Below are 24,985 nucleotides of genomic sequence, written 5' to 3'. Positions count from 1 at the left end.
TTAACATGTCAAAAATTTAACATTTTAGGACAAAACCTATATAAGGCAATTATTAAGTTTTTATCTTAAAATTTATAAGGAAGCAAAACCAACATTTGTTTTTAAAGGAATATGATTCCAGTTCCTGTAAGACTAGGTTTAGAATGGGAGACATGGATGAGAAAAACTACTAACAAATTCAACCATCCAGAAGAACAGAGAAGCTATTTCTGAAATCTTATTAAAACATATTCCTGGAGATCTTTAGAGTGCCCTCAGATAACAATATTCAAAACACTGAATGTAGGGTCATTGTTTCTAACAAATTTCTCTTTTACACCATTAATGTGGAAAGCAGAACCGTTAATTTTATTGTGTTAGCTAAGTGCATGATTCTCTATTGGCCTTTCTAAAATTTTAATTTTTAATATGTGCATCATAATCTTTGATAGAAGGTTTTTTATTATATTAGAATAAATGTGTAATGTAATATTTTCTATGTGAGTAATAAAGTAAACGTAATAACTGCAGTGAATTCTCATAATTTTATGTTGCTTTGGCATCCATTTTGAATACAAGTTTAACTTTCTCATACCAGAAGCAGGGCTCAGTCAACCTTGATTCAGTTTCTAGTTCTACACCATATCCATCCAACTGGCTCAAGCCGGTAGCCAGAGATAGGAATTTACAGGCATCTCTTTGTCATGCAGACTGGGCTCCCCACTTTCCCACTGTTTCTTTTAAATGGACTATTCAGGCAATTGCCTGTGAGCTTAGAGTGACATACACCCTATTCCCTTAAATATACTACTGGTAGTCATGTGCTCACTATCTCTGCCTTACTCTTGATTCCTGCCTCCAGTGAACCCAGGATGAAGGAGTGTTTCAACTCATCTGACTCATTATGCCTTCTTTGCCCTGGATCTGTAAGTAAAAACCTTTGAGGTTCCTTTTTTTTTTTTTTTTTTTTAAATATTGTGGTAGTGTAGTAAATTTGCTCCTTCCTTCCGAAAAACTAGGGGTTGCCCCAGGCCTGGTTTTCTGGAATAAGGAGGGTGGAGTGGGGTAAGCATGGGAGTCACAATTTTGGGATGCCAGCACCGGGGTAATGGTCAGGGAAGCATACATTAGACATGAATTAGACAAGAGCCACCAGGGCATCTGCCAGTATTAAACAAGTTTCCCACGTGAGGGATCCCCGGTCATGGGTGAAACAACTAGGCATTAGGCCATCTGCCAGGTAAAGAAGTATTCCATGAAAGGCACCCTGTAAATACACTAGCCCAACTCCCCTTCATTTCCCTTTGGGGCAAGGTTGCTAGCTGTTCTGGTGCTGGAACCTCAGTTGACTTGGGATTCTCAAAACAATAAGCCAACTTTGCATTTATATTTATTTTAAAATTTGTCTCAAAAAAACACAATAAGAATTCTAGAAATGTATCTTTATCTTTAGTGCACAACTTGATGCCTTTGAAACTAAGAGAGTTTTAATGAGATTAGGTATCAGGATTTTTATATGTAGACACGTGAAAAATAATTGTTTTCTCTGATCCAACAACCCAACAAATTGATATTCTCTTTTTAATTTTAATCCCATCACCCCCCTGTGGAAGTCTCCTTTATTTGGAGAGAAATATTTGAATGTGAAAAGAAGAAAGTCATTTGGAATTTGTGAAGTTTGACATGGCAAATCAGCAGGTCATCAAATAGCCACAATAATTTAATCATGAGTCAGCTAGCTTACAGTATTCTCTCTTTGAGATTTCCTCGTTCACCGGCAAATCATTTATTTTTGTCTTCAATAGGATCTTAGCCTTAGCATAAGAAAAGAAAACCCATCTGTTTCCATAGATCAGCCTACAGTCTGACCTTGCTCTTCTTACCAATATAAAATTCATTTTGTGTGTGTGTATATATATATATATATACACACACACAAACACACATAGAAAGAGAGTTTAGTAACTGTAGTATATCTCCAAATGGTGCTTAATTCTATTTCAAATGTAAAATTAACATAATTTCTCTGATGAAAAATAGTTGCAAAAAGGCTTGCTTTTATTTGTAAAAAGCCAATACATAATAACAGTTCCCACTGCTTCTCATACAAAAAGTCCACATAGATATTAGATATATTAAAATAAAATATAGATTCTTCAATCTATATGCAGCATGGTCTCGATATGAAATTCATACACTTATATCCAAAACTGAATACTCTTCCTTTAAGTTTAGGTTCAATCAGATTGTTTATTAGTTTTATGCTTTATGTTCTGTTTCTGGACATTTTGATAATATTAACCAGTTTATATTTCCATTTAGTTTTATAAAAGTTAAGTTTATAAAGTTTTGTTTGTGAGGAGAACAGTGCTGTATATGACCAACAAACACATATTTAATTAGGTTTTGTAATTAATTGCAATTTAGCCACTAGAAAAAATGACCACTATAACTCTATCCAGGTTTATGTAATGTCAGTAACAGTCCTTTATTCATTTTTCATCTTTTTTTATTTAATTAAATCAAGCATTATGTTAGGAACTTAAATAAAAATATAGATATTATACGTTTTTAGATCTCAAAAATAAGGTGACCAGGGCAACTGATATGTAAACAATTTATTATGTAATATATTTGATGGCTGAAAAGTTACATAGGAGGTGAGTTAAAAGGTAATTAAACTATATCTTAAGCACAGATTAGTCTTTTCATTTGGAGATATTCGCAAGTAATGTGGAAAACTTTTAAATTTATTTTAGTGATGGCAGCAGTAAGGTTGAATCACTCTAATAATTGTCATTACTCCTAATTTTCTATATTCATAAAATTCAAAATGTCAGCAAATACATCTTTAACCATGCTGCTCAGAAGTGTAATGTAAAAAGATTTTGGTTACATACACATACATGCAAAATACATATATACACATATGTTTGTATACATATATTTACGTATGTATAAATATAATGTATACATATATTGGTATGCACATATATACAATTACACTATAAATATATGTATACATATATTTGTATGCACATATATACAATTGCACTTCCATTATGCATACATATTCACTGTACATATATTAACTTCACATATAAATGTATATGCATATGTATTTGTATATGTGTGTGTGCATCTATATATTCACTTTCCATCTTTTTATTTTTATTTTTATTTTTTAAAGACAAAATCTAGCTCTGTCACCAGGCTGGAGTGCAGTGGCACAATCTTGGCTCACTGCAACCTCCTCCTCCTGGGTTCAAGTGATTCTCCTGTCTCAGTGTCCTGAGTAGCTGGGACTACAGGTGTGCACCACCACACCCAGCTAATTTTTGTATTTTTAGTAGAGGTGGGGTTTCACCATGTTGGACAGGATGGTCTCCATCTCTTGACATCATGATCTGCCCGCCTCAGCCCCTCAAAGTGCTGGGATTACAGGTGTGAGCCACAGCACCCAGCCATCCCTCTTAAAGAACTTGGGATTTAAATATACACACTCAGAGGCAGATGGGGAAAGAGGAACAATGGAAAATAGAAAAACTGGTGACCAACCAGTGAGAATAGAAAAAGCACATGAAAATAGTATTAGATTTTATATACAGGGCCTAGGTCAGAGAGTCATGTAACTTACTAATATGTGTTACCTTTGCATGCTATATTTCCCAGAAGGAAAAGTAGAAAACATGATTAATTACAGGATCCAGTGTCCATAAAATAAAAACATTTGCTCACAAGAAGCAAAACTATCCTCTTATTAATATCTGAAAAAACCTTTTCTCTAATATCTTATAGGATGCTATGGAATGTATTGTGAATGACATGCTTACCACATATACAGAAGACAGAGTTGAAGGGCTATTTGCCATAACAACCTTCACAGTATCTCTTTGTTAATACAATAAATCTTCTTTCCTTAAAGCCAAATAAACACACTAGCTAAACAATCTCCTAAAAAACACAGTTATCATGGTCTTATATTAGACAAGAAGAGATTTTAAACTACCTGCAGAGAAACAGGGAGTGCATCCCATTCAGATAATCCTTTTATTAGAATGTACTCCCTGACCTAAACTTGTTAAGCAATCCAGAGTTTGAATTTAGAGTCTGTATCAAATAGCTGGAATTATTATCTATTCCAGTTTGCCAATTAAGAATAGAATCATATCTTTTAACAATTTATTAAGCTGGAGGTGGACATGATATTTTACTATGAAAATTACAGCATTTTACAGAATGGACATCTTAAAAATACATTAAAAAGAGAAAAGCATTTGAATTGAGGACAGTGATACTTAAGCAAAATTGCAAAAGCCTACTATGCATCAACAGATATTTTAACCATCATGTGTGACTCCAATCATGAGTGAAACTATTAAAACAAATGGGTAATACGTTGTGTGTTAATTATTTTGTTCTCTTTGTCCGTCTCCATATAAAATTATAATATATTTGAAACATGTAGCATATTAAAGCTTGGCTCACAAATTATAGCGTGGGAATATGCAGAAAAGATGATATTCCTAAAAGGAAAAGCAGGCCCCAAGAAGCTCTCTCTAGTGAAAATTATTAGAGTTCAGTAATTCTTGAAAACAACAGCAGGTACACAAATCAAGGTTGGAAACACTCCAAAGATCTCAAATAATAAAGTAGGTAAGATTATTGATAACAAAAACATTGTTTTTATGTTATCTTAACATATTTCTTACCTCAATTTAACAACTAGCTTCAGTATTTAGTGTTAAAATGTATATTTTCTGCTTTGAATGATTCATCCTTATGGAACTAGAAGATGTAGGATAAAAATATTGTTTGGTGATGTATTTTGACATCTGGTTGATACTTTAACTGACTGCTGAGCTCAAAAATCATGAATATCTGTACAGAAACTGTTTATGCTTGTGCTTCTAGAGCGGAATGCAACTCAACTGGTCTAGCTGACAACTCTCCGTAATCTGAGTTGCTCTTAATGTTAACCCTTTGGCTATGTCTGTATAATACAAGGTAAAGGTAGATGTGGTAAATTGAAGCCAGAGATAACTAATCTGTATGCCCAGGGTCTAAACAATTAAATACCTTGTTCCATAAAAATATATTGAGGTCATACCTTCACAATGGTAGATGAAGTAAGATAAAGAAATTTAGCTTTGCACAGAAATTTATCAGCAATATTTTTGGCATTTGCTCATCTTCCATTATTGATTTTAACTTCCTCCTCCTCCTCCTCCTCCTTCTTCCTCTTCTTTCTTCTTCCTCTGTTTCTTCTTCTTCCTTTTTTCTTCTTTCTTTTTCTTCTTCTTTTTTGTTCTGTGGTAGACAAACCTTAACATTGTCTCAACCTCCTGGTATACATGCCCTTGTGTAATCCTCTCTCATTCACTGTGACTTGCTTTAAAATAATGGAATACAGCAAAGGCTACGAAACGTCACTTCTCTGAATAGGTCACATAAAATTCACATAACTTCCTTCTTGGTAGCAGAATCTCTCAATTGCTGTCTTTGAAGAGCCAAGTTGCCGTTTTGGGAGACCCACAGGCTAAGAAACTGAAGGCAATCTCCAGCCAACAGGCAGCTAGGAAATAGCGCCCTCAGTCTAAGGGCCCTAAAAGAACCAAATTCTGCCAGTAACCTTGTACTCTTGAAAGCAAACCTTTCCATAGTCTAGCTTTGAGATGCAGCCTTAGTTTACATAATGATTGTAGCTTTGGGAGTGATTCTGAGTCAGATAACTCAGGTAAGCTGAGCCCTAATTCCTGAGCCACAGAAACTGAGAGATAATAAATGTGGATGTTGGTTTTAAAGTCTCTTGAGTTTATAGTAATTTACTATACAACAATGGATAGCTAATACAAGATCAAAAAAATGTTTTCTGTAAATTAGCATATTTTCAATGAAGAAATAACTAACTCTTACTGGCATATTTCTATTTTATGTTGCACTTTGTAGGAAAATTAAGTGATTGGTAACAAAGAAAGAAACAAAACCCATGGAAACTCACGTTTAAAAAAAAGAAATTCCATAGATAATTTCAATCAATACATAGGCTTAATATGTTCAATAAGTATTTGGTTTTTGACAAAATCATTTCTAAGCTCTTTCTACCAATTTGTCCTTGATACAAGGCAAAGTACTTGGTATCAGGCTTCTAGTATTTGCTAGTTATAGGCAGCTATTGTTAGAAAGAATAAAACATTTGTACATTAATTTGGACAACTACATTTTAGAAATTAATACTAAATATAACATATGTGCAGAAAAGTTTACAAATAATTACTGTACAGCTCACTAAATTTTCACAAAGTGAACATCCATACATAATCAGTATTCAGATTAAGAAATAGAACATTAGCAACAATCCAGAAGTTTCTTCCAAAAAGAGGAAGACCGTGGAAGTGAAGTGCCATTCTCAGCATATCATGTCAATGGTACATGACTTATCACTGTTGATGTTGACTTTGACTACCTGGCTGAGGTAATGTTTGTCAGAATTTTCTACTACAAAAGTTTTTCTTTTCCCACATTTTCATACTGAACACTTGCAAGAAAGTCACTGCATGTAGTCCACACTTAGAGTGGCAAGTTTTGTTTCATCTATTAAAGGAGCAATATCTACATAAATCTTTTAACATTCTTCTGTATGAGAAAATTATCTATTCTCTCCTATTTATGTATTTGATCATTTATTTACATTTGTATGAAAGAAAGGAGAAAGTTCTTTCATGCTATGGGTATATTCAACATTACATTATTTATTTAGTTACTCAGATTGTTTCAGCTTTGACAACTGAAGTAGAGTTGTCATCTATCTCTGACATATTCCCACTGATGTATTTTTTGAATCCTTTCTTACTTTTTCCTGAATGCTTTCTTACTCTTAGACACTAAAACACTATTCAGGCTTATTTTCCATATTTTATTCCCAGTCTTAGAATCATCCATATCTCCCAAGAGCCTGCTTCCTTTTATTGGAGAATTGTATTGGAAAATAAGATCTAGGTGCTAGACATGCTTATTGCTACTGTGGTGTCATTGCTTCTATTCCCTCCTAGCTGATAGAGCAAGAGATACAGTATGCATGTCTACTAACTCACATGTGCAAATCTATACTATCTATATATGCAGGAATCTCTGCCCATATTAAGGCATACATGATTCCTGTCAGTGTTTACTGTATCTTTTAATATGAGCATTCTTAGTTTTTCTCATTTTTCCTCATTATATGGTAAGCATATTAATAGATTTTCTCATGTTGAACCAACCTTTCATTTTAGGAAATAAATCACAATTATCATAATGTTGTGTTCCATTTATACAATATCAGATCGGGTTTTCCAATAATCTGTTTATCATTTTTGCATTTATGTGCATCGAAGTTTTGTCTGTAATTTTTCTTTCTTGTGATATCCTGGTTAGGTTTTGGTTTGTAGGTCATGCTGGATCCATAAAGTGAAGTGTGAAAGGTTTTCTCTCTTTATGCTTCAGTGAAAACTTGAAGCTATTATTCTTATTGTTGTTCCTTTGAAATACATTTTTTCATTTTTTTTAGCTGCTCTTATCTTTCTTGTGTCTTTTGTGGTGAACTTTTTTCTATGACATGGCCTAGTGTGGCTTTGTTTTATTTGGGATTTATAGGACTTCTTGGTAATTCTTTTTATTTGCTTTAGACAATTCTTGGCAATTATGCCTTCATATTTTGCTTCTACTCCATTTTTTCACCTCTCTTTCTAGGACTCCAATTACATGTACAATAAATCATTTCAATTTGTTCTTTGCTTTATGTGTCTCTTTTATTTTTTTTTTCTGTATTTTTCTCCCCTTTTCTAAATTCTGTTCTCAGACTATATTTTCTTTTGTCTTCAAGTTTGCTAATTCTCTTCTCTGTTGTGTCTAATATTCTGCTATTTATTTTGAGGTTCCTAATCTAAATTATTTTTATTTTTCAGTTTAAAATATCCAGCTGAATGTTCTTAGTGAATTCTAATCATTTGGTGAAATTCTCTGTTTTGTCTATAATTTTCTCCATCTTCTCCTCTATCATCTTATAAAACTTATCATAACTGTTTTAAAACCCTTCTTTAGGAACTTCAATGTGTCTCAGTCAATTTTGGATTTATTTCTGTTGTCAATTTGTCAGTTGATTTCCTTAAAAAATTGAGCGTGTCTTTTGAAATACTCGGTGTTTTAAAACCTAAGCACTTGACATTGTATATGAAAAAGTCTATAATTAGCCTCTGGATAACTTCTTGTTTTTCCACATATAGGTCAACTTTACTAGGCAGATAACAAAGTCACCAATTATTTTAATCCATCAGGGACTGATCATACTCATGTTTGCTTTGCAGTTTGGGCAAGGTTCTGTATATATCTGATTAGTCTCTTCTACAGCAAATGATTCAAAGTGAATAAATGTCTTTGATTCACATTTATTAGGCATAGAAATTCAAACTAATCCAGAATTGCAAAAACAACTTTTAATTAAGTACCTCAAATTGAGTAGCTCAAATGTATTTGCAACAATAAAAAAGAAAAGTCAGAAGGAAGAAAAACCTCATTAAGAGAGTATATATAAAATAATGTGGAAATTTAGAAAGAGAATTTAGCTATGCTGCCTTTAGCAAATTTGTTTACCTCTCTGTGCCTCAGTTTCTGCATTCATGCTGTAAAATAATGTTGCTGTGAAGATTGAAGGAGAAAATGTATATAAATTGCTTACAAAAATGCTCAGCAAATAATATGTGCTTAGTAAAATTTATCGATTCCTATGCTTATTACTATCACTGGTAAAATCACTAATTTGGCATTATGTTTTTATCTGGGGAAACTGGATGAAGTTCTACAAGTTAGAGGCTAAACTGAGCTTCACAGATAATTCTAATTTGACCTATGATTTAGCAATGTGATGAGGGAGGAGACCTTCTAATAAAGGAAAGTGTATGAAGATTCACTCAGATTAGAGAAATAACTGTATGTTATAGAAAATGACATGAAAACTAGGTTACATTTGTTATGATAGTATGGCTCCCCCATGTTTGGTAGTATACTTTCTTTTCCTTTTTTTTTCCTTCACTTTTTGGACCTATCGAGTCAGAACTGATATTGATAGCAAAATAATCATAAATAACAAATTTCAAATCCTTACTATGTATCAACTCCGTGATATGCTTCATATGTGTGATCACTCACAATCATCACAGCCACCTCGTGATGTAGCATCTCTTTTTAAGCACCATTTTACAGGTCATGTGAAGGAAGAAAGTGAAGCTAATAGATGTTACCAAATATCTTGTATACGAGAAAAAGTGAAGCCAGTTTTAGAGCACAGAACATTGATTTTACAGTTTAAATGCTGACTTTACACGTCTTCCTTAATTGCCCTTGGTTTTCACTAAAGGCAAAAAAGGAAGCAAAGAAAATTCTTCAAGATTTCTTGTTTTGCCAAAAAGCTGCCATTAACTTTTTACTTTCCCTCCTCTCATCCCACTCACATAAATTTCCTTTAAAATGCATGTTGTGGGTCTTTGCATAATCTGCAAATGTCAGACGCTCATTCCCAGGTCTACATTTCCTACCTATTTCCTTTCTTAAACCATACAGCTGTTTTTGGCAAACCAATACATCTGCACAGTTTGTTTTCCGAGATTAAACAACAACAACAACAACAACAACAACGACAACACCAGATACCTCTTTAATATTGGAATTGAAAACTCAAGTTACAATTTTGTTTATGTAAAGGTAGTGTGTGTGTGTGTGTGTGTGCGATTTATGTGTATTTGAATGCCTATGTGTTAGCATATCATCTTTTGAATTCAAAGAAAAAAATAAAGACTTCAACAAAGATGTAAAAAATTTATTCTTATTTGATAATGATTCTTTTAGCTACTTCTCATACACATGTACCTGGTATTACATGATGTTCTTTTGCAAGAAATGGATCTTTAACATTATACCGTAGTTGTATAATTTGGAGAAGAATGTATCATTTGTGGAGAATGATAGCAAAGTGCAACTTTATTTTGAAGTATACATGACACACCGTCAGATATTAAATCAAAATTGAATCACAGAGCTTTTTCACTTGGTAAACTATATCATGTGAAAAACAGTTGGTCCAGTAAGAGAAAGAGTCCACATCTGAGCTATAGAACTAACCTTTATACACATCTTTTAAATGTGATTACTTCACACACTATTCAGTCCCAAGTTTAATTAGTTGCATGAGCTAAGGCATACCTAGTGGATTTGTGGGTAACTGTTTAAGAACTTTGCAGTTTTCTCTTATGAAGTAACATATAAATTTATATTTGTATAATTATTTATGATATTAATATGGTAGATTTGTGCCTCACTCAAATCTCATCTCATCTCAAATTATAATGCCCATAATCCCCACATGGCGAGGGAGGGACAAGGTGGGAGGTGAATGGGTCATGAGGGCGATTTCCCTCATGCGGTTCTCATGATAGTGAGTGAGTTCTCATGAGATCTGGTGGTTTTATAAGCATCTGGCCTTTCCCACACTCACGCATCTCTCTCCTGCCACCATATGAAGAAGGTCCTTGCTTCCCCTTCACCTTCTGCCATGATTTTAAGTTTTCTGAGGCCTCCCCAGCCATGTGGAACTGTGAGTCAATTAAACCTCTTTGCTTTATAAATTACCCAGTCTCAGGTATTTCTTTATAGCAGTGTGAAAATGGACTAATACAGTAAATTGGTACCAAGGTACTGGGGCATTGCTATAAGATACCTGAGAACTGGAAGTGACTTTGGAACTGGGTAACAGGCAGAGGCTGGAAAAATTTGGAAAGCTCAGAAGAAGATAGGGAGGTGTGGGATAGTTTGGAAATTCCTAGAGACTTGCTGAATGGTTTTGGTCACAATGCTGATATTTATATGGACAATGAAATCCAGTCTGAGGTTGTCTCGGATGGAGATGAGGAACGTATTGGGAACTGGAACAAAGGTCACTCTTGCTATGTTTTAGCAAAGAGGCTGGCGGCATTTTGCCCTTGCCCTAGAGATCTGTGGAACTCTGAACTTGAGAGAGATGATCTGAAATTGGAACTTAACGTTTAAAAAGGAAGGAGAGCATATAATTTTGGAAAATTTACAGCCTGATTATGTGATGTAAAGAAAAACTCATTTCCTACGGAAAAATTTAAGCTGGCTGCAGACATTTGCATAAGTAATGAGGACCTGAATGTTAATAGCCAAGAAAATGAGGAAAATGTCTCCAGCGCATGTCAGAGGTCTTCACAGCGGCCCCTCACATCATAAGCCCAGAGGCCTTGAAGGAAAAAATGGTTTTGTGGGCTGTGCCCAGGGACTTGCTGCTTTGTGCTGTCTCAAGACTTGGTGCCCTTGGTGCTAGCCATGGCTAAAAGAAGCCAACATATAGTTCAGCCCATTTCTTCAGAGGGTATAAGCCCCAAACCTTCATGGCTTATATGTGGTGTTGGGCCTGTGCATGCACAGAAGTCAAGAATTAAGGTTTGGGAACTTCTGCCTAGATTTGACAGGATGTATGGAGATGTCTGGATGTCCAGGCAGAAGTTCGCTGCAGGGGTGAATCCTCCCTCTGTTAGGACAGTGTGGAAGGGAAATGTGGGGTCAGAGCCCCCAAACAAAATCTCCACTGGGGCACTGTCTAGTAGAGCTGTGAGAAGAGGACCACCATCCTCCAGACCCCAGAATGGTAGATCCACTGACAGCTTGCACTGTCCACCTGGAAAAGCCACAGATGCTCAATGCCAGCATGTGAAAGCAGCCAGGAGAAAGGCTATACCCTGCAAAGCCACTGGGGCAGAGCTTCCCCAGACTGTGGGAGCCCACCCCTTGCATCAGCATGACCTGGATGTGAGACATGAAGTCAAAGGCAATTATTTTAGAGCTTTAGGATGTAATGACTGCCCCACTGGATTTTGGACTTGCATGGAGCCTGTAGCCTTTTTGTTTTGATCCGAAATTGGAACTTATGTTTAAAAAGGAAGGAGAGCATATAAGTTTGGAAAATTTCTCCCACTTGGAACAGGTGTATTTATCCAATGCCTGTAATACCATTGTATCTTGGAGGGAACTAACTTGTTTTTTATTTTACTGGCTCACAGGTGGAAAGGACTTGCCTTGTTTCAGATGAGACTTTGGAATGTAGACTTTGGGTTAATGCCAAAAGTCTACATTGTTAAGACTTTGGGAGACTGCTGGGAAGGCATGATTGAAATGTGAGGATTTCAAAACCATATCATCCCGCCCATGGCCTCTCCCAATTCTCACATTCTCACATTTCAAAATATAATCATGTGTTCCTACCCAAATCTCATCTCAAATTGTAATCCCCATAATCCCCACATGTCAAGGGAGGGACAAAGAGCAAGGTGATTGGATCATTGGGGCAGTTTCCCTCATGCTGCCCTCATAATAGTAAGTGAGTTCTCACAATATCCAATGGTTTTATAAGGCAGTTTTCCCTGCTGTTGCTCGTTCTCCCTTGCCTGCCGCCATGTAAGATGTGCCTCTTCCCCTTCTACCATAATTGTAAGTTTCCTGAGGCTTCCCCAGCTATGTGGAACTGTGAGTCAATTAAACCTTTTTGCTTTAGAAATTACCCAGTCTGTGGTATTTTTAGTATCTTTAAAGCAGTGTGAAAACAGACTAATACAGATATCTGTTATATAAAGAAATTTACAATATTATTTGAATCTGAAATCTTTTGAAGACCTTGTCATGTTTTATTTTCTCTGATTTTTACATTAATTTTTGTCCAGAATATATGTTTATTAAAGATAAATATTTTACAAATGTTTTGGTCTAATCTAAGAGCGACAACTGATGTGTTCATGTCATGATTATCGAGAGAGCCAGTGTGTGTGTGTGTGTGTGTATGTGTCTGTATACAACTTATCTCTTGACTCTCAAGGTAAAGGAAAGTAGTAATCCAAGAGAGAAATGGAAACTAAAGAAATTAAAAGCTCCTGCACCCATGAATTTCTATTACCTGGAAAACAATTTAATGTAAAATACTTAAGCCTTTCTTTTCCATTAGATCAAAAACAAATATACAACTAACAATGTAACTTAGGATATATTGTTGTATCACATTTAAGAATGGTTACTTACAAACTTTAGGCTAGCAAAAAAAAAAGGCAATAAGTAAAATATCCAAGAAAATAAATTTATTTGGCTTAGGTTGTTATGAGGCACTCATCAAGTAACAACGTTGCCATTGCAGTAATATTTTCAGGTATATTTAGTGGCATGTAAAGATGGGCATGACATCTTAAAGGTAAAACAATCAGTTTTAATAAAATGTGTAATTTTTGTTTGTTCTTTGAGTAGATTTGTGTTTGTTTAGGGAGTGAACACTATGAAAATTAGCCATAGAGATATAAAACAAGTTTCTAACCTCTGTTCAATGAAAATCTCTGAGTTAGTGTCTACAAAAAGATGATTTTATTAAGAAAAATATAGGTGTCAATTATCAAGATAATTCTATAAGTGTTTATATACATGCACACACATACACATACACAAGCTTTAAAACCCATGGCTATATTGCTTTTCCTTAATTGTTGAAATTATAGACTATTTTAATTTTCGATTTTTACTTTATGTATATTTTTGAAAAATTTAAAAATTAAGCTTACCATATTGCATACTTAAAAAAATACTTAAAATATTCATATATAAGTTGATGTGAGTTCTAGAAAAAAGATGTATCTATACTTACCTAATGTATGTGATATAAAATTTCAGAAATTTATGCTCAACATAATTGAAACAATGAGTAATAAAACATACTTTTTACTAGTAAAAGGAGAGTTCTAAGATTGTATTAGATATTTTTGGAAATGTATAAAACATCTACAAGTTCCTCAAGGGTACGTGTAAGACAAAACAATGTAGACCTGAGTGGAAAAAAGATCTTCCTCTAAAAAATACCTTTCGTTCTGGTTATTTTTTCCCACATACTTGTTATTATTTCAGGAGGCATGACCTAGATGTATTTATAATCCATGGGACAATTTAAGACCCTAGGCTCTTACATTCTTTGAACCTTGGTTCTCACTTCTGGAGTTCTGAATATGTTAGAGAGTATTCTCATTAATAACTAGATGTAGTCCAAAACCACTTATAATGGTTGAATGAGAGGTTTTACAGAACATACCTGTTTTTTTCTCTCTGATTGCTGAATGAAATACAGGTAGTGTTTAATTACATATTTTAAACTTTCACTCTTATTCTGAGATAACTAAAGGTTTTAATAGCATATATGTGGAATGTGACTAATAAAAAATTTAAGTGATAACATCTTGATGGTGTCAAAGAAATTCTAAGGGCCCCAGAGATAATCTTTTTATATAGGTTTGGCATTTTAAAAATGGCGAAAGTATAAACCATCTGATATATAATGAATTTGCTCTAAATAAGAATGCAAAGCATATTGTAATTACAATGTTCAAAATGATAAAGTAACATTAAAAAAATGATAGCTATGATATTCAGGCATGAAGAGAATCAGATCTCATTTATACAACTATAAGTGAGAATAATTTAGTACAGCAACTTGAAACTCAAGGGCCTCTGGTTTACCTAATTTTATGTCTCCATTGCAAATTTTAAAATATTCTTTCTCATAGTGAATTTTTACTTAGTTAAGTCATAATTTCTCTAATAAATGTTTAAATACAATATAAATTTAGAGTCAGATATTGATATGGTTTGGCTATGTCCACACCCAAATCTTATCTTGAATTGTAGTTCCCATAATCCCCATGTGTTGTGGGAATAACTCGAGGAGATGTAACTGAACCATGGAGGAGGTTACCCTCATGCTATTCTCATGATAGTGAGCGAGTTCTCGTGAGATCTGATTGTTTTATAAGGGGTTTCCCCCGTTTTTCTCATTCTTCTCTTTCCTGCTGCCATTTGAAGAAGCAAGTGTTTGCTTCCCCTTCTGCCATGATTGTAAGTTTTTTGATGCCTCCACAGTTATGCTTAACTTTGAGTCAATTAAACCTCATTGCCTTATTAATTACCCAGTCTCAGGTATGTCTTTATTGGCAGAATGAGAACAGACTAATACAAATATACAAATTCATTCTTTGTAATAAATTTTACTCTACATACTGGCATATTTAACATTAACTTAAAAATTTGTGACAAAACCTGTATTTGAGAAAGCTGTGAAAATGACAATAACGTTTATCTGATAAAATGTAACATAGTATAAAAAATAGAATACAATAAAATAAAAATATAAAATCAAAGAAAATGAGAAAAGAAAGGGGAGACCTTTGCTTGCACTCCTAATGCAGTGTCTCATTAATTAGAGACTGCAATTGACTTCACTACGTGTACTTTAGGTCCAAATAATAAAATAAGAATATAAATGACACAAAAGCACTTTTTAAATGTAGACTAAAAAATAAAAACCATTCATAAAAATTATTAGAGCTGTCAATTAATAAAATAATATGGCCAATCAAGTCACGAAAATCTGTTCAGCCTCAGTGCTGATCAGGAAAACATAATTTAAACAACATTGGGAAAAGAAAACTAAAAACTTCTGTGCATTTTACTATCAGATTAAATTTAAAATGTTGATGTTGTTAAGTATTGAGGGAAGTGTTAGGTGAAAAACTCCTTAGTGGCAATGGTAGACTGCACTTGAAATGGCCTTTTTGAATGGAATTTCAGTAATAATTACAAAAATGTGAATTGTACATTTTCTTTGTATATATTGGTAATTGAATTTTATTTCTAATAACAGACCTCAAAACAGTGCTTAAACCAAGTAGGGACTGGACTTTTTTCTGATAAGAAGTCTGGAGACAGGCAGTCCATATTTGGTGTACATATACCAGGATTTCACCGGGAACCTAGTTATCCCTTTGTCTCTCATCTCAGCTTTCTTGAGGACACTTTGACTTTTGTGTGCAAGTCCACTGATCCACATCTACCCCTGCCTTTGACTCTAAAGTACTTTACTTGAAGTCACACCCTACAATCTGTACCAGCATCTGTATATACTGGTTGGAACTTCATTGAGGTCTGTAAATGAGAGGCTGAATTGCTAGTGAATTAGCAGTCTTTGCTATGGTGTTTGTTTGTTTGTTTGTTTCGGAGTCTCATTCTGTTGCCAGGGCTGGAATGCAGTGGCAAGATCTTGGCTCACTGCAACCGCCTCCCCCTGTGTTCAAGCGATTCTCCTGCCTCAGCCTCCCGAGTAGCTGGGATTACAGGTGCCTGCCACTACACCCAGCTAATTTTTTGTATTTTTAGTAGAGACGGGGTTTCACCATATTTGCCAAGCTGGTCTTGAACTCTTGACCTTGTGATTTGCCCACCTTGGCCTCCAAAAGTGCTTGGGATTACAGGCGTGAGCCACCGCGCCCAGCCTGCTATGGTTTTCACTAGCAATTCCTCTTCTATGAAACGATCCTTGGTAGATGTGAAGATGTAACACCCAGATTGCTTCTCAGGGAAGGACTTGCTGCTCTCATGGGGAACATACACATCAGAGAGCCTCCTGTGGTCATTTTCTCTAGCATCTCTAGACAAAGATGGAAGCTATGAATGGGTTGGTCTAACAGCATCGATTTCCACTTCCCAAATCCAGCCTAACTACTGATCTCTACCAATCGGGCTAACATTTTCTCAGAGATGCACCACAGTCTCAGGCTCTTTCTACTTTTAAAATCTTCTCCATTCTTCTCTTTTTTTCTCAGCTGTCAGACCTGGTTTTTAGAGTCAATATTTGCCCTATTCTCTTCTCCTTCTGTCCTTTATCCCTCACAGGTATTTTTCTCCAATATAATCCTTACATGAAAAATTCTGTGTTAGCATCTGCTTCTTGAGTGCCTGAACCAATTTAATTTAACAGTCAGTAAATTTTATTTCAACAATGCTTTTATTATTTCTCAAATTTCATTTAAAAATCCCCTTCTTTCCATGGAAAAAAATAAAGCACTACAAAAATAGCAGAATCAGTGTATAAACCAATGAAACCAATGTAACAACACTTGAGATGGTAGAAGAAAAGGTAACAGTCACTCTTTCGCCACACTTAAATAATTTGGTGACATAAAATTATGAAACATTTCTGAGAGACTGCAAGGAGATAAGAGAATATTGAAATGTAAAGCAGCAGAATTAAGACTTACTTGTCCTCTGACATTTGTCCTGGTCTGCCATTTTTTGTTATTTAATAATTTTCAATGATTATTTTTCATTATTTCTAATTAAACATTTCTCTATGTGTGATCATTGGTGAAAATAATAAATATTCAAATGTTAATTCCAGTTCAAAACTGAAATGTGTGCATACATGTGTTAATACCATTTTCAAATTACTGCTTTTGAGATGGTGGAAACATTTGGATAACTAGGATTTATTTTAGCACAATTAATAGATAAATAAAAATAAATATATGAAATTTTACTCAGTAATTTTACATTTGAATTCATTAGCACCTTTTTCTCATTTGTGATTTCAAACATCTTTTAAATTGTATGCCAACTGCTTTAAATGTATTAAAAGAGAACACATTTTTTTGTTTGTGCTGTATTTTATTAGTGACGTTTGGTGCAAGAAGTATATCCCATGTTCTACATGCAAAACACAAAATTTATAAACTCAGAATATATATGTATATAATATGTAATTTGGCATTTTATACAGCATGAATCCTTTATACTCTGTAAAATATGTTATAAATAAGAAACATTATACGAAAAAGTGGGTTTGGTTCAAGCATCTATCCCAGTTATTTGGACATATGTTATAGAAATTAAAATTTATCAGAAAACATTAATTTGTTTGAATTTCCATAATAATTTCATTTGTTTTTCAAAAAAGTGGCTAAAATGTGAATAATACTTTACTACTATAAATTTCTATGTTAAGGCTAATCATTATTATACTTTACCACAGAACTAAACTCGTGTTTCAACATTTCTTATATGTGACCTGTTTTACATGGTTTTACCTTTTCTTTTACTGTGGCATGCACAAAGCATGCTCAAGGAATATGTTTTCTTCTGTGACTGAGATTGTAAATGTTCACTTATCTTTAGTTATATTAATTCTTGGACAATGTTGATTGGATTGATAAATTTCTAAGTAAAAGTGAAACATAAAAATGTAAATATTGAAATACCAGATTTTTATCATGTCTATGCAGATTAAAACAAGAAATTAACCAGCAGTTTATGTACAAACATTAAACACATGGTAATGTTTTGCATGGTTTTTATGTTACCCTTGAGAACCTTGCTAATATGGAGAATTCTCCATCATTTCAGAGTGAGTTCTTATCATTTAGAACCTCACTTTCAATGACGAACAACAGATGAGCTAACCAGTGTAGAATGATTCTGCAAAATAAGAAAATCTCCTATCGATTATGGGGTACAGGAAAATATAGATCCTAAATGCCAGTCTGCACAGAGACCGCATGCTATGATAAAGTTTCCAGCACTCAGAAGCAAAAGTATATGAATTAGGTTGCCAGTTAAAATTGTTTGGGATCAACTGTTCTCATTGTATGAAATGTTTTTATGTCATTTGTCCTATTTTCTTTTAAAAATATGACACTTTATTATCATCTTGAGGTGACAGATATCTAGTTGGCATACGTGTTTGTCTTCACATTTTGAAGAGTTGGATGTGGATGGATTTTACTCTTCGTAAAATTTCACAATTGAAAATACCTCGTTACATATTTTTTAAAATAATGACCATTTAGAAGTTGAATAAGTTTCATAATTTGTCATGAAAATCTTGTTTTTCAAAGCATCAAATTCATTTTAATAGCTACTGTTAAAAAACAAAAATGCTTATGGATTTTCTTTTGTAAGTTTGCCAAACCATTCAGTTTCTTTTCTAAGTTTGCCAAACCATTCAGAAAGTGACTTGTATGTAGCTCACACATTTCTCTCATTTTCTTCTATTTATGGGTCATAAATATAAGAAAACAATGAATTTTGATAAACGTAATATGGTATTTTTCTAAGATCAATTAATTTTTCAAGGATAGATTTTTTTCAACCATCACTGGGGCCTTTTAATTTCTATTGAATGAGACACAATTAAAATTACATTGGCACTAAGAAAAACAATCAAGATTGTATTTGACTGTTTTATTTCCCTAATAAATAATGGCTAAGATGACCCTGCAAAAGTTATTGTTCTTCACAAAATAACATTTGAGAGCATTCATATTTACAATGTTTGCCATTTTATATGTTTCTTTAGCCTGCAAGATAATTCTAATTGAGTTGTAAAAAATATGAAGATATGACTTTTTTGCACCTCAAGTAATTACAGTGTTAAGTCTAATAAGCTCTTTTGTGCTCATAAATTTTCAAATTCCAGCTGAATAAAAGTGACCACTTTTAACTATCTATTAATGGTTAGGTTAAATTATATACATAAACATAATTAATTTTAGACCCCCAACAATACTGTTTACTGTGTTAGTCTGTTCTCAGGCTGCTAATAAAGACATGTCCAATACTGGGTAATTTACACAGGAAAGATGTTTAGTTGACTCACAGTTCCACATGGTTGAGGAAGCCCTCACAATCACGGTGGAAAGCAAAGGGGAAGCAAGACACAACACATCTTACACGGCAGCAGGCAAGAGGGCATGTGGACGGGAACTGCCCTTTTATAAAAACATCAGAGCTTGTGAGACTTATTCATTACCACGAGAACAGCAGGGGGGAAAAATCCACCCCTATGATTCAGTTACCTCCCACCAGGCCCTTCCCATGAAATCTGGGGATTATTACAATTCAAGGTGAGATTTGGGTGGGGACATAGAGCCAAAACATATCACATGCATAATGTAAAGTAACAATTATTCAAGTAATGTATAACGTAAAGTAACAAACAAAATATTCAAGATGATTATTTTCTAGTGAGAGATTTAAAGGAGGTAAAGCTTGTCAGAGAAAAATTCCCCACAAAAGTGTTAGGTTGAATTTTATGTCACTTCTCATCTGTATAGCAGATTATAAGAACAAAAAAAATCTAATTCTTGTGTATACATCAGTTATTAAAATATTAAGGAATTTAGTGTTAATTTAGACATTAGGAGCCAAAGAAAACTAGAGGTTGGCCTTTCTTCATGCTTATCCATATGTTTCTTTCTTTTTCTTCTTTTTATTATTATTTTTAAAGTCATGGCCTTGCTTTGTCACCCAGGCTGGAGTGCAGTGGTGTGATCCTAGCTCACTGTAACCTTAAACTCCTGGGCTCGAGTGATCCTCCTGCCTCAGCGTCCAAAAGTGCTGGGATTACAGGTGTGAGTCACCATGCCTGGCCAAACTTCTTATATTTCTTATATAGTATATTTTAAATAAAATAACATGTTGGGAGAAAGTCACACTTTCTAATAAATAAATACATCAGACATTTGAGTTCCTTGATATCTTTTTTTTCTTTCATGCCACTTAAAAATTGGTTGTGAGGTTAGCAATGTACACTTAACTTTGGAAAATAATATTTATTAGCTATTGAATATATGGACCTTGTCATCATGGAGACCTAATATTAAGTCCCATCTTAGTGATTTTGTAGCTATGAGATTTGGGCAAGTTATGTAACCTCTTTATACCTCAGTTTTTGCATATGTAATATCTTATAGTGAACTTACCTCAGAAGATGAGACATATAATTTATGCAAAGCATTTAACATGTTATGTAATGTATAGTAAGTTCTCAATAAAATAAATACTATATTCTCTAAAGGTTTGCATTTAAAAATTGATATTTACAATGTGAAAAATTCTAGAGACATACACCACTTTTGAAGGCTACTACAGCTCATTCATTACAGTATATTAAATTTGTATAGTGTATATTTTTGTTTGGATGAAATCTGTTTTCCATTCTGCCTGCTGGGCAAATAGCTAGTTCACAGCGGAGCTGAGGAATCCTTCCAGAGTAGAAAGAAATCCTCTTCCTCCTGCACTGAGGCTCTGAGGAAACTCACATTCCACAGATGGAGGCTCTGGATCTGCTGCATACAGCTCTCAGTATGTTTTTCTGTGCTACAGAAGGTGTCAGGGAAGGTGTGATATAGGAGTTTCAAGAGGTTGCTTATCAACAGGAAAGAGTCATTACAGAAGGAAAATCACAAAGAAAGAATGAAAATGTGAGAATGGGAAATGGAGATTAAAATATGGGCTCTGGAAGCTGGAAAAGTTTAAGTCCAAGTTTTACCACAAAACACCTGTATATTCTTGGGAAAGTTTTTGAGCTTTTTCTGTGTTAAGTTTTTCATCTAGTATGATCTATTATTTCAATGGGGCTAATAATATCTGTCATAGGAGGTTATAAAGGGGATGATTAATAGGTACAAAAATACAGTTAGATAGAAGGAATAAGATCTACTGTTTGGTAGCACAATATGGCAACTGGAGTTAACAGTAATTTATTGTATATCTCAAAATAACTAGAAGAGCAGAACTGGAATGTTCCTAACACAAACAAGTGATAAATTCTTGAGGAGATGGATACCCTTATTGGCCTAATTTGACCGTTACACATTGTATGCTTGTACAAAAATATCATACACACTCCATAAACATGTATGACTAGTATGTATCCATAATAATTACAATTTTTAAAAGTTTAAAAGTAAATTGTGTATATTCAATAAGATAATACAGTTTGGGGTACTTACTAAAGAGCTCAGTCTACTGTAAAGTATTGAAATTCGCTAAAGAAGAAGAAGAGGAAGAAAAAGAGGATGAGAAAAAAAGGGGAAGGAGAAAAGAAGAGGTAGTAAGAACATATTTGAATTGTATTCACTGAGAAAAAAAAGCAGAAAAAGGCCGGGCGCAGTGGCTCAGGCCTGTAATCCCAGCGCTTTGGGAGGCCGAGGCGGGTGGATCACCAGGTCAGGAGATCGAGACCATCCTGACTAACACGGTGAAACCCCGTCTCTACTAAAAATACAAAAAATTAGCCGGGCGTGGTGGCGGGCGCCTGTAGTCCCAGCTACCGGGGAGGCTGAGGCAGGAGAATGGCATGAATCCGGGAGGCGGAGCTTGCAGTGAGCCGAGATCGCGCCACTGCACTCCAACCTGGGCAACAGAGAGAGATTCTGTCTCAAAAAAAAGAATTGAAGAAAGAAAAGATGTATGAAATTTTGGCTTGTAAAAAGCTAATACTAGACAGAAATAAGGAGTATCAGTGAGAGTATGCAGAATTGGAAACCTCATGCATTGCTGATGGGAATGTAAAATGGCACAAGTGTTTTGGAAACAATTTGGGAGTGCCTCAGAAACTTACATATGAAGATACTGCATGACCCAGCAATTTCATTCTGAAGTATATAAGCAAGAAATTGAAAATTTATGTTTACAAAAAAACTTTAATGTGAATATTCTTGGCAGAATTATTCATAATAACTAAAAAGTGGAAATAGCACCAAATGTACATCAGTTAATAGGTGGATAAACAGATACAATACAGCCATACAGTAGAATATTACTGAGGCATAAAAAAATTAAAGTTGTAATATGTGCTACAACATGGATGGGCTATGAAAACATTATGCTAAATAAAAGAAGCCAAACACAAGAGGCTGCATATTTTTTAAATTCATTTATATGAAATGTCCAGAATGGGCAAATCCACAGAGACAGAAAGTAGTTTAGTGGTTGCCTCCGTGGCAGAAGGGAGGCTGCTAATGGGTATGGGAGTGCTTTGGAGAGTATGAAATTGTTCTGGAATCGGGTAGTAGTGACAGTTGGACAACTTCGTGAATATACTAACAACCATTGAATTATATACGTTAAAAGAGTGGATTTTATACCTAAATAAAACAAAAATTAATACTAGGAAAAATAAAACAGAAAAAGGCACAATCTGGCAAAGAAATAGTGTAGTATATATAGAGAGAATGCTTAAATTCCAAAATAAACAGTACATTCTATTTTTATATAATACTATGATTAAAATGTTATATATTTTCTCTAAGGGCACTATGTCCACTGAGTAGCAAAATATGCTTAATAAACCAGAATGAACATAGAATGAGGCAAGGTAGAATAAATAAAGCAAAAACAAAGAAATAAAGCAAAAACAATATATTTAAAATATATGTATTACATGCTTAATTTATGGCAGTTATAATTTTTATCAAAACACCATTTTTCATATGAATATGAACTTGCCATAAAAATAATGCCTTTAGATTTAAATATACAAATATATGTCTCAATTATAAAATCTATCCTCATGAGTTACTTTAAAAAATACAAAAAGAGTAATATCAACTATTCTTTAACAACATCTCTGTTTTAAGGGTTCTGCTTTATTATATTTGAATAAATTAATCTGAGTCTAGCAGGGAGCAATGGTAACCTGATCCTCTCAGCTTCACATATAGCACCCTTCCAAGGCTCTCTTCTTTCCTTAGAAAATCATCCAAGGACACATTATAATTCATTGTGTCCTGTATCCTCATTCATCTGCCTAGACTTGTAAATATCCCCATGATACTAACAAAAAGCAGCATAAAATATTGGTCTAATGACATGAATAGAACTATAATTTGTGAAGTGATTAAGACTTATAATTTAATGGGGATTGTCAAGAACACCTTGGACAGAAAAAAAAGTTGATTAGTAATGCTTGAACATAAAGAGCAGAAACTTTACTCATCTGTTTGGTATTTTAGCTTTTTACAAACATCAAATGTAATTGCTTTTAGTAATATTTTAATAGCACAATCATTTAGAATACTTGGTGTGAAATTTGTTAATTTGAGACTTTTAGGTTATGTTGTGTTGGCTCTGATAAATTAAGTTCAAAAGTCCTAGGACAGAGTATTAACCAAAACCCATTCAAATCAGTTAGACATTTGCACTGATTCGACAGTGCTGATCCGCAACCAACTGAAATTTGATCTTATGTAATTGTAACTAAAAACACCAAGTTGCCAGGTTACCTTAGAAAGGCCTATCATAACTTAATGATATTCAAAAATAAAGAAAATGCGTGTGTGTGTATGTGTGCCTCTGTGTGTGTGAGAGAGAGAGAGACAGAGAGTGAATTTTGAAAACTGAGTATTTTCTAGAAGATTTTTTTTCACTGCTTTTTGAATTATTTATGCAGGCAGCAGCCTATTTTCTGCATTAGTGCTTATTCCTTCAATAGGCATAAGTGAACAGTGAGTCAATCCATCTTCTCTCACCAGTTTGTGGACAAAGAGATTTAATTAAAATAAATGCACTTAAAATAAATGTAAAGTTTATTTAAAATTTAGCGTGGGATTATTCTGCCATAACCAAATGGGCAAAATTTTTCTTTCTGAAGTTAATATTTAAAGAGAATCTCAGGAAATGTGGAAAACTTAAAATTTGGGGTGCTAGGAATCTTTTCTAAATAAGATACATTTTATATACCTTTTTATGTAGGAGAAAAATACATGCGCACATATACATAATTCCATATTCAATTTCAAAGTATTTGTGCTGCAGTATATTTGTCTCTAACTGTTATTCTTTCAAATATAAGGGACCAAATGACTGAAATCATCATTGGTCTTCAATGTGAATAATAACCTGTATTTGACTCCAACTCTTACTTGCAGATTTATTTTATATGTCTACATAATAAAGATGATCTTATTCTCTCATTTATATCTACAGTCTTCAGAATAGCTGGTCTATATTGTGACTTTCAATGTTAATAAACTGCACGCTAATGAAAAGACAATGTTACATTGATATTCTCCATAACAATTCCAGGTACATACAGTGGCATTAAATAATGGTAATACAAACAATGAAGAAACTGCTCACTTAAACATTCAAACATCAAAATATCTTTTACATGACTTAGTTTCAATATAATCAATTTCCATTACTTTTTTCATATGTTAATAAGTATAATGTAAAATTATACAGCTGAACTATAAGTATCTTTGACTCACTCTTCATGAAGCTTTTATGAGTCTTAATATTAATGCTATACAGACAGTTG

The 24,985-nt window shown here is 33.9% G+C and overlaps 1 long non-coding RNA gene across 1 annotated transcript in view; it reads left to right on the top strand.

Annotated features, from left to right (window-relative positions):
- The first annotated feature begins 782 nt into the window (after window positions 1-782).
- The window catches only part of LOC107966923 (uncharacterized), a 122,628-nt gene continuing 98,425 nt past the window's right edge, over window positions 783-24,985 (top strand). Inside the window, exon 1 of the long non-coding RNA XR_001706981.4 lies at window positions 783-905. This is a non-coding gene — a long non-coding RNA (uncharacterized LOC107966923). The remainder of the gene's footprint in view (window positions 906-24,985) is intronic.

This window comes from Pan troglodytes, chromosome 8, assembly GCF_028858775.2.
Source record: "Pan troglodytes isolate AG18354 chromosome 8, NHGRI_mPanTro3-v2.0_pri, whole genome shotgun sequence".
Classification (NCBI taxonomy): domain Eukaryota; kingdom Metazoa; phylum Chordata; class Mammalia; order Primates; family Hominidae; genus Pan; species Pan troglodytes.
Note: the sequence above shows the minus strand (reverse complement) of the source record. Positions and strands in the feature narration are given on the sequence as shown.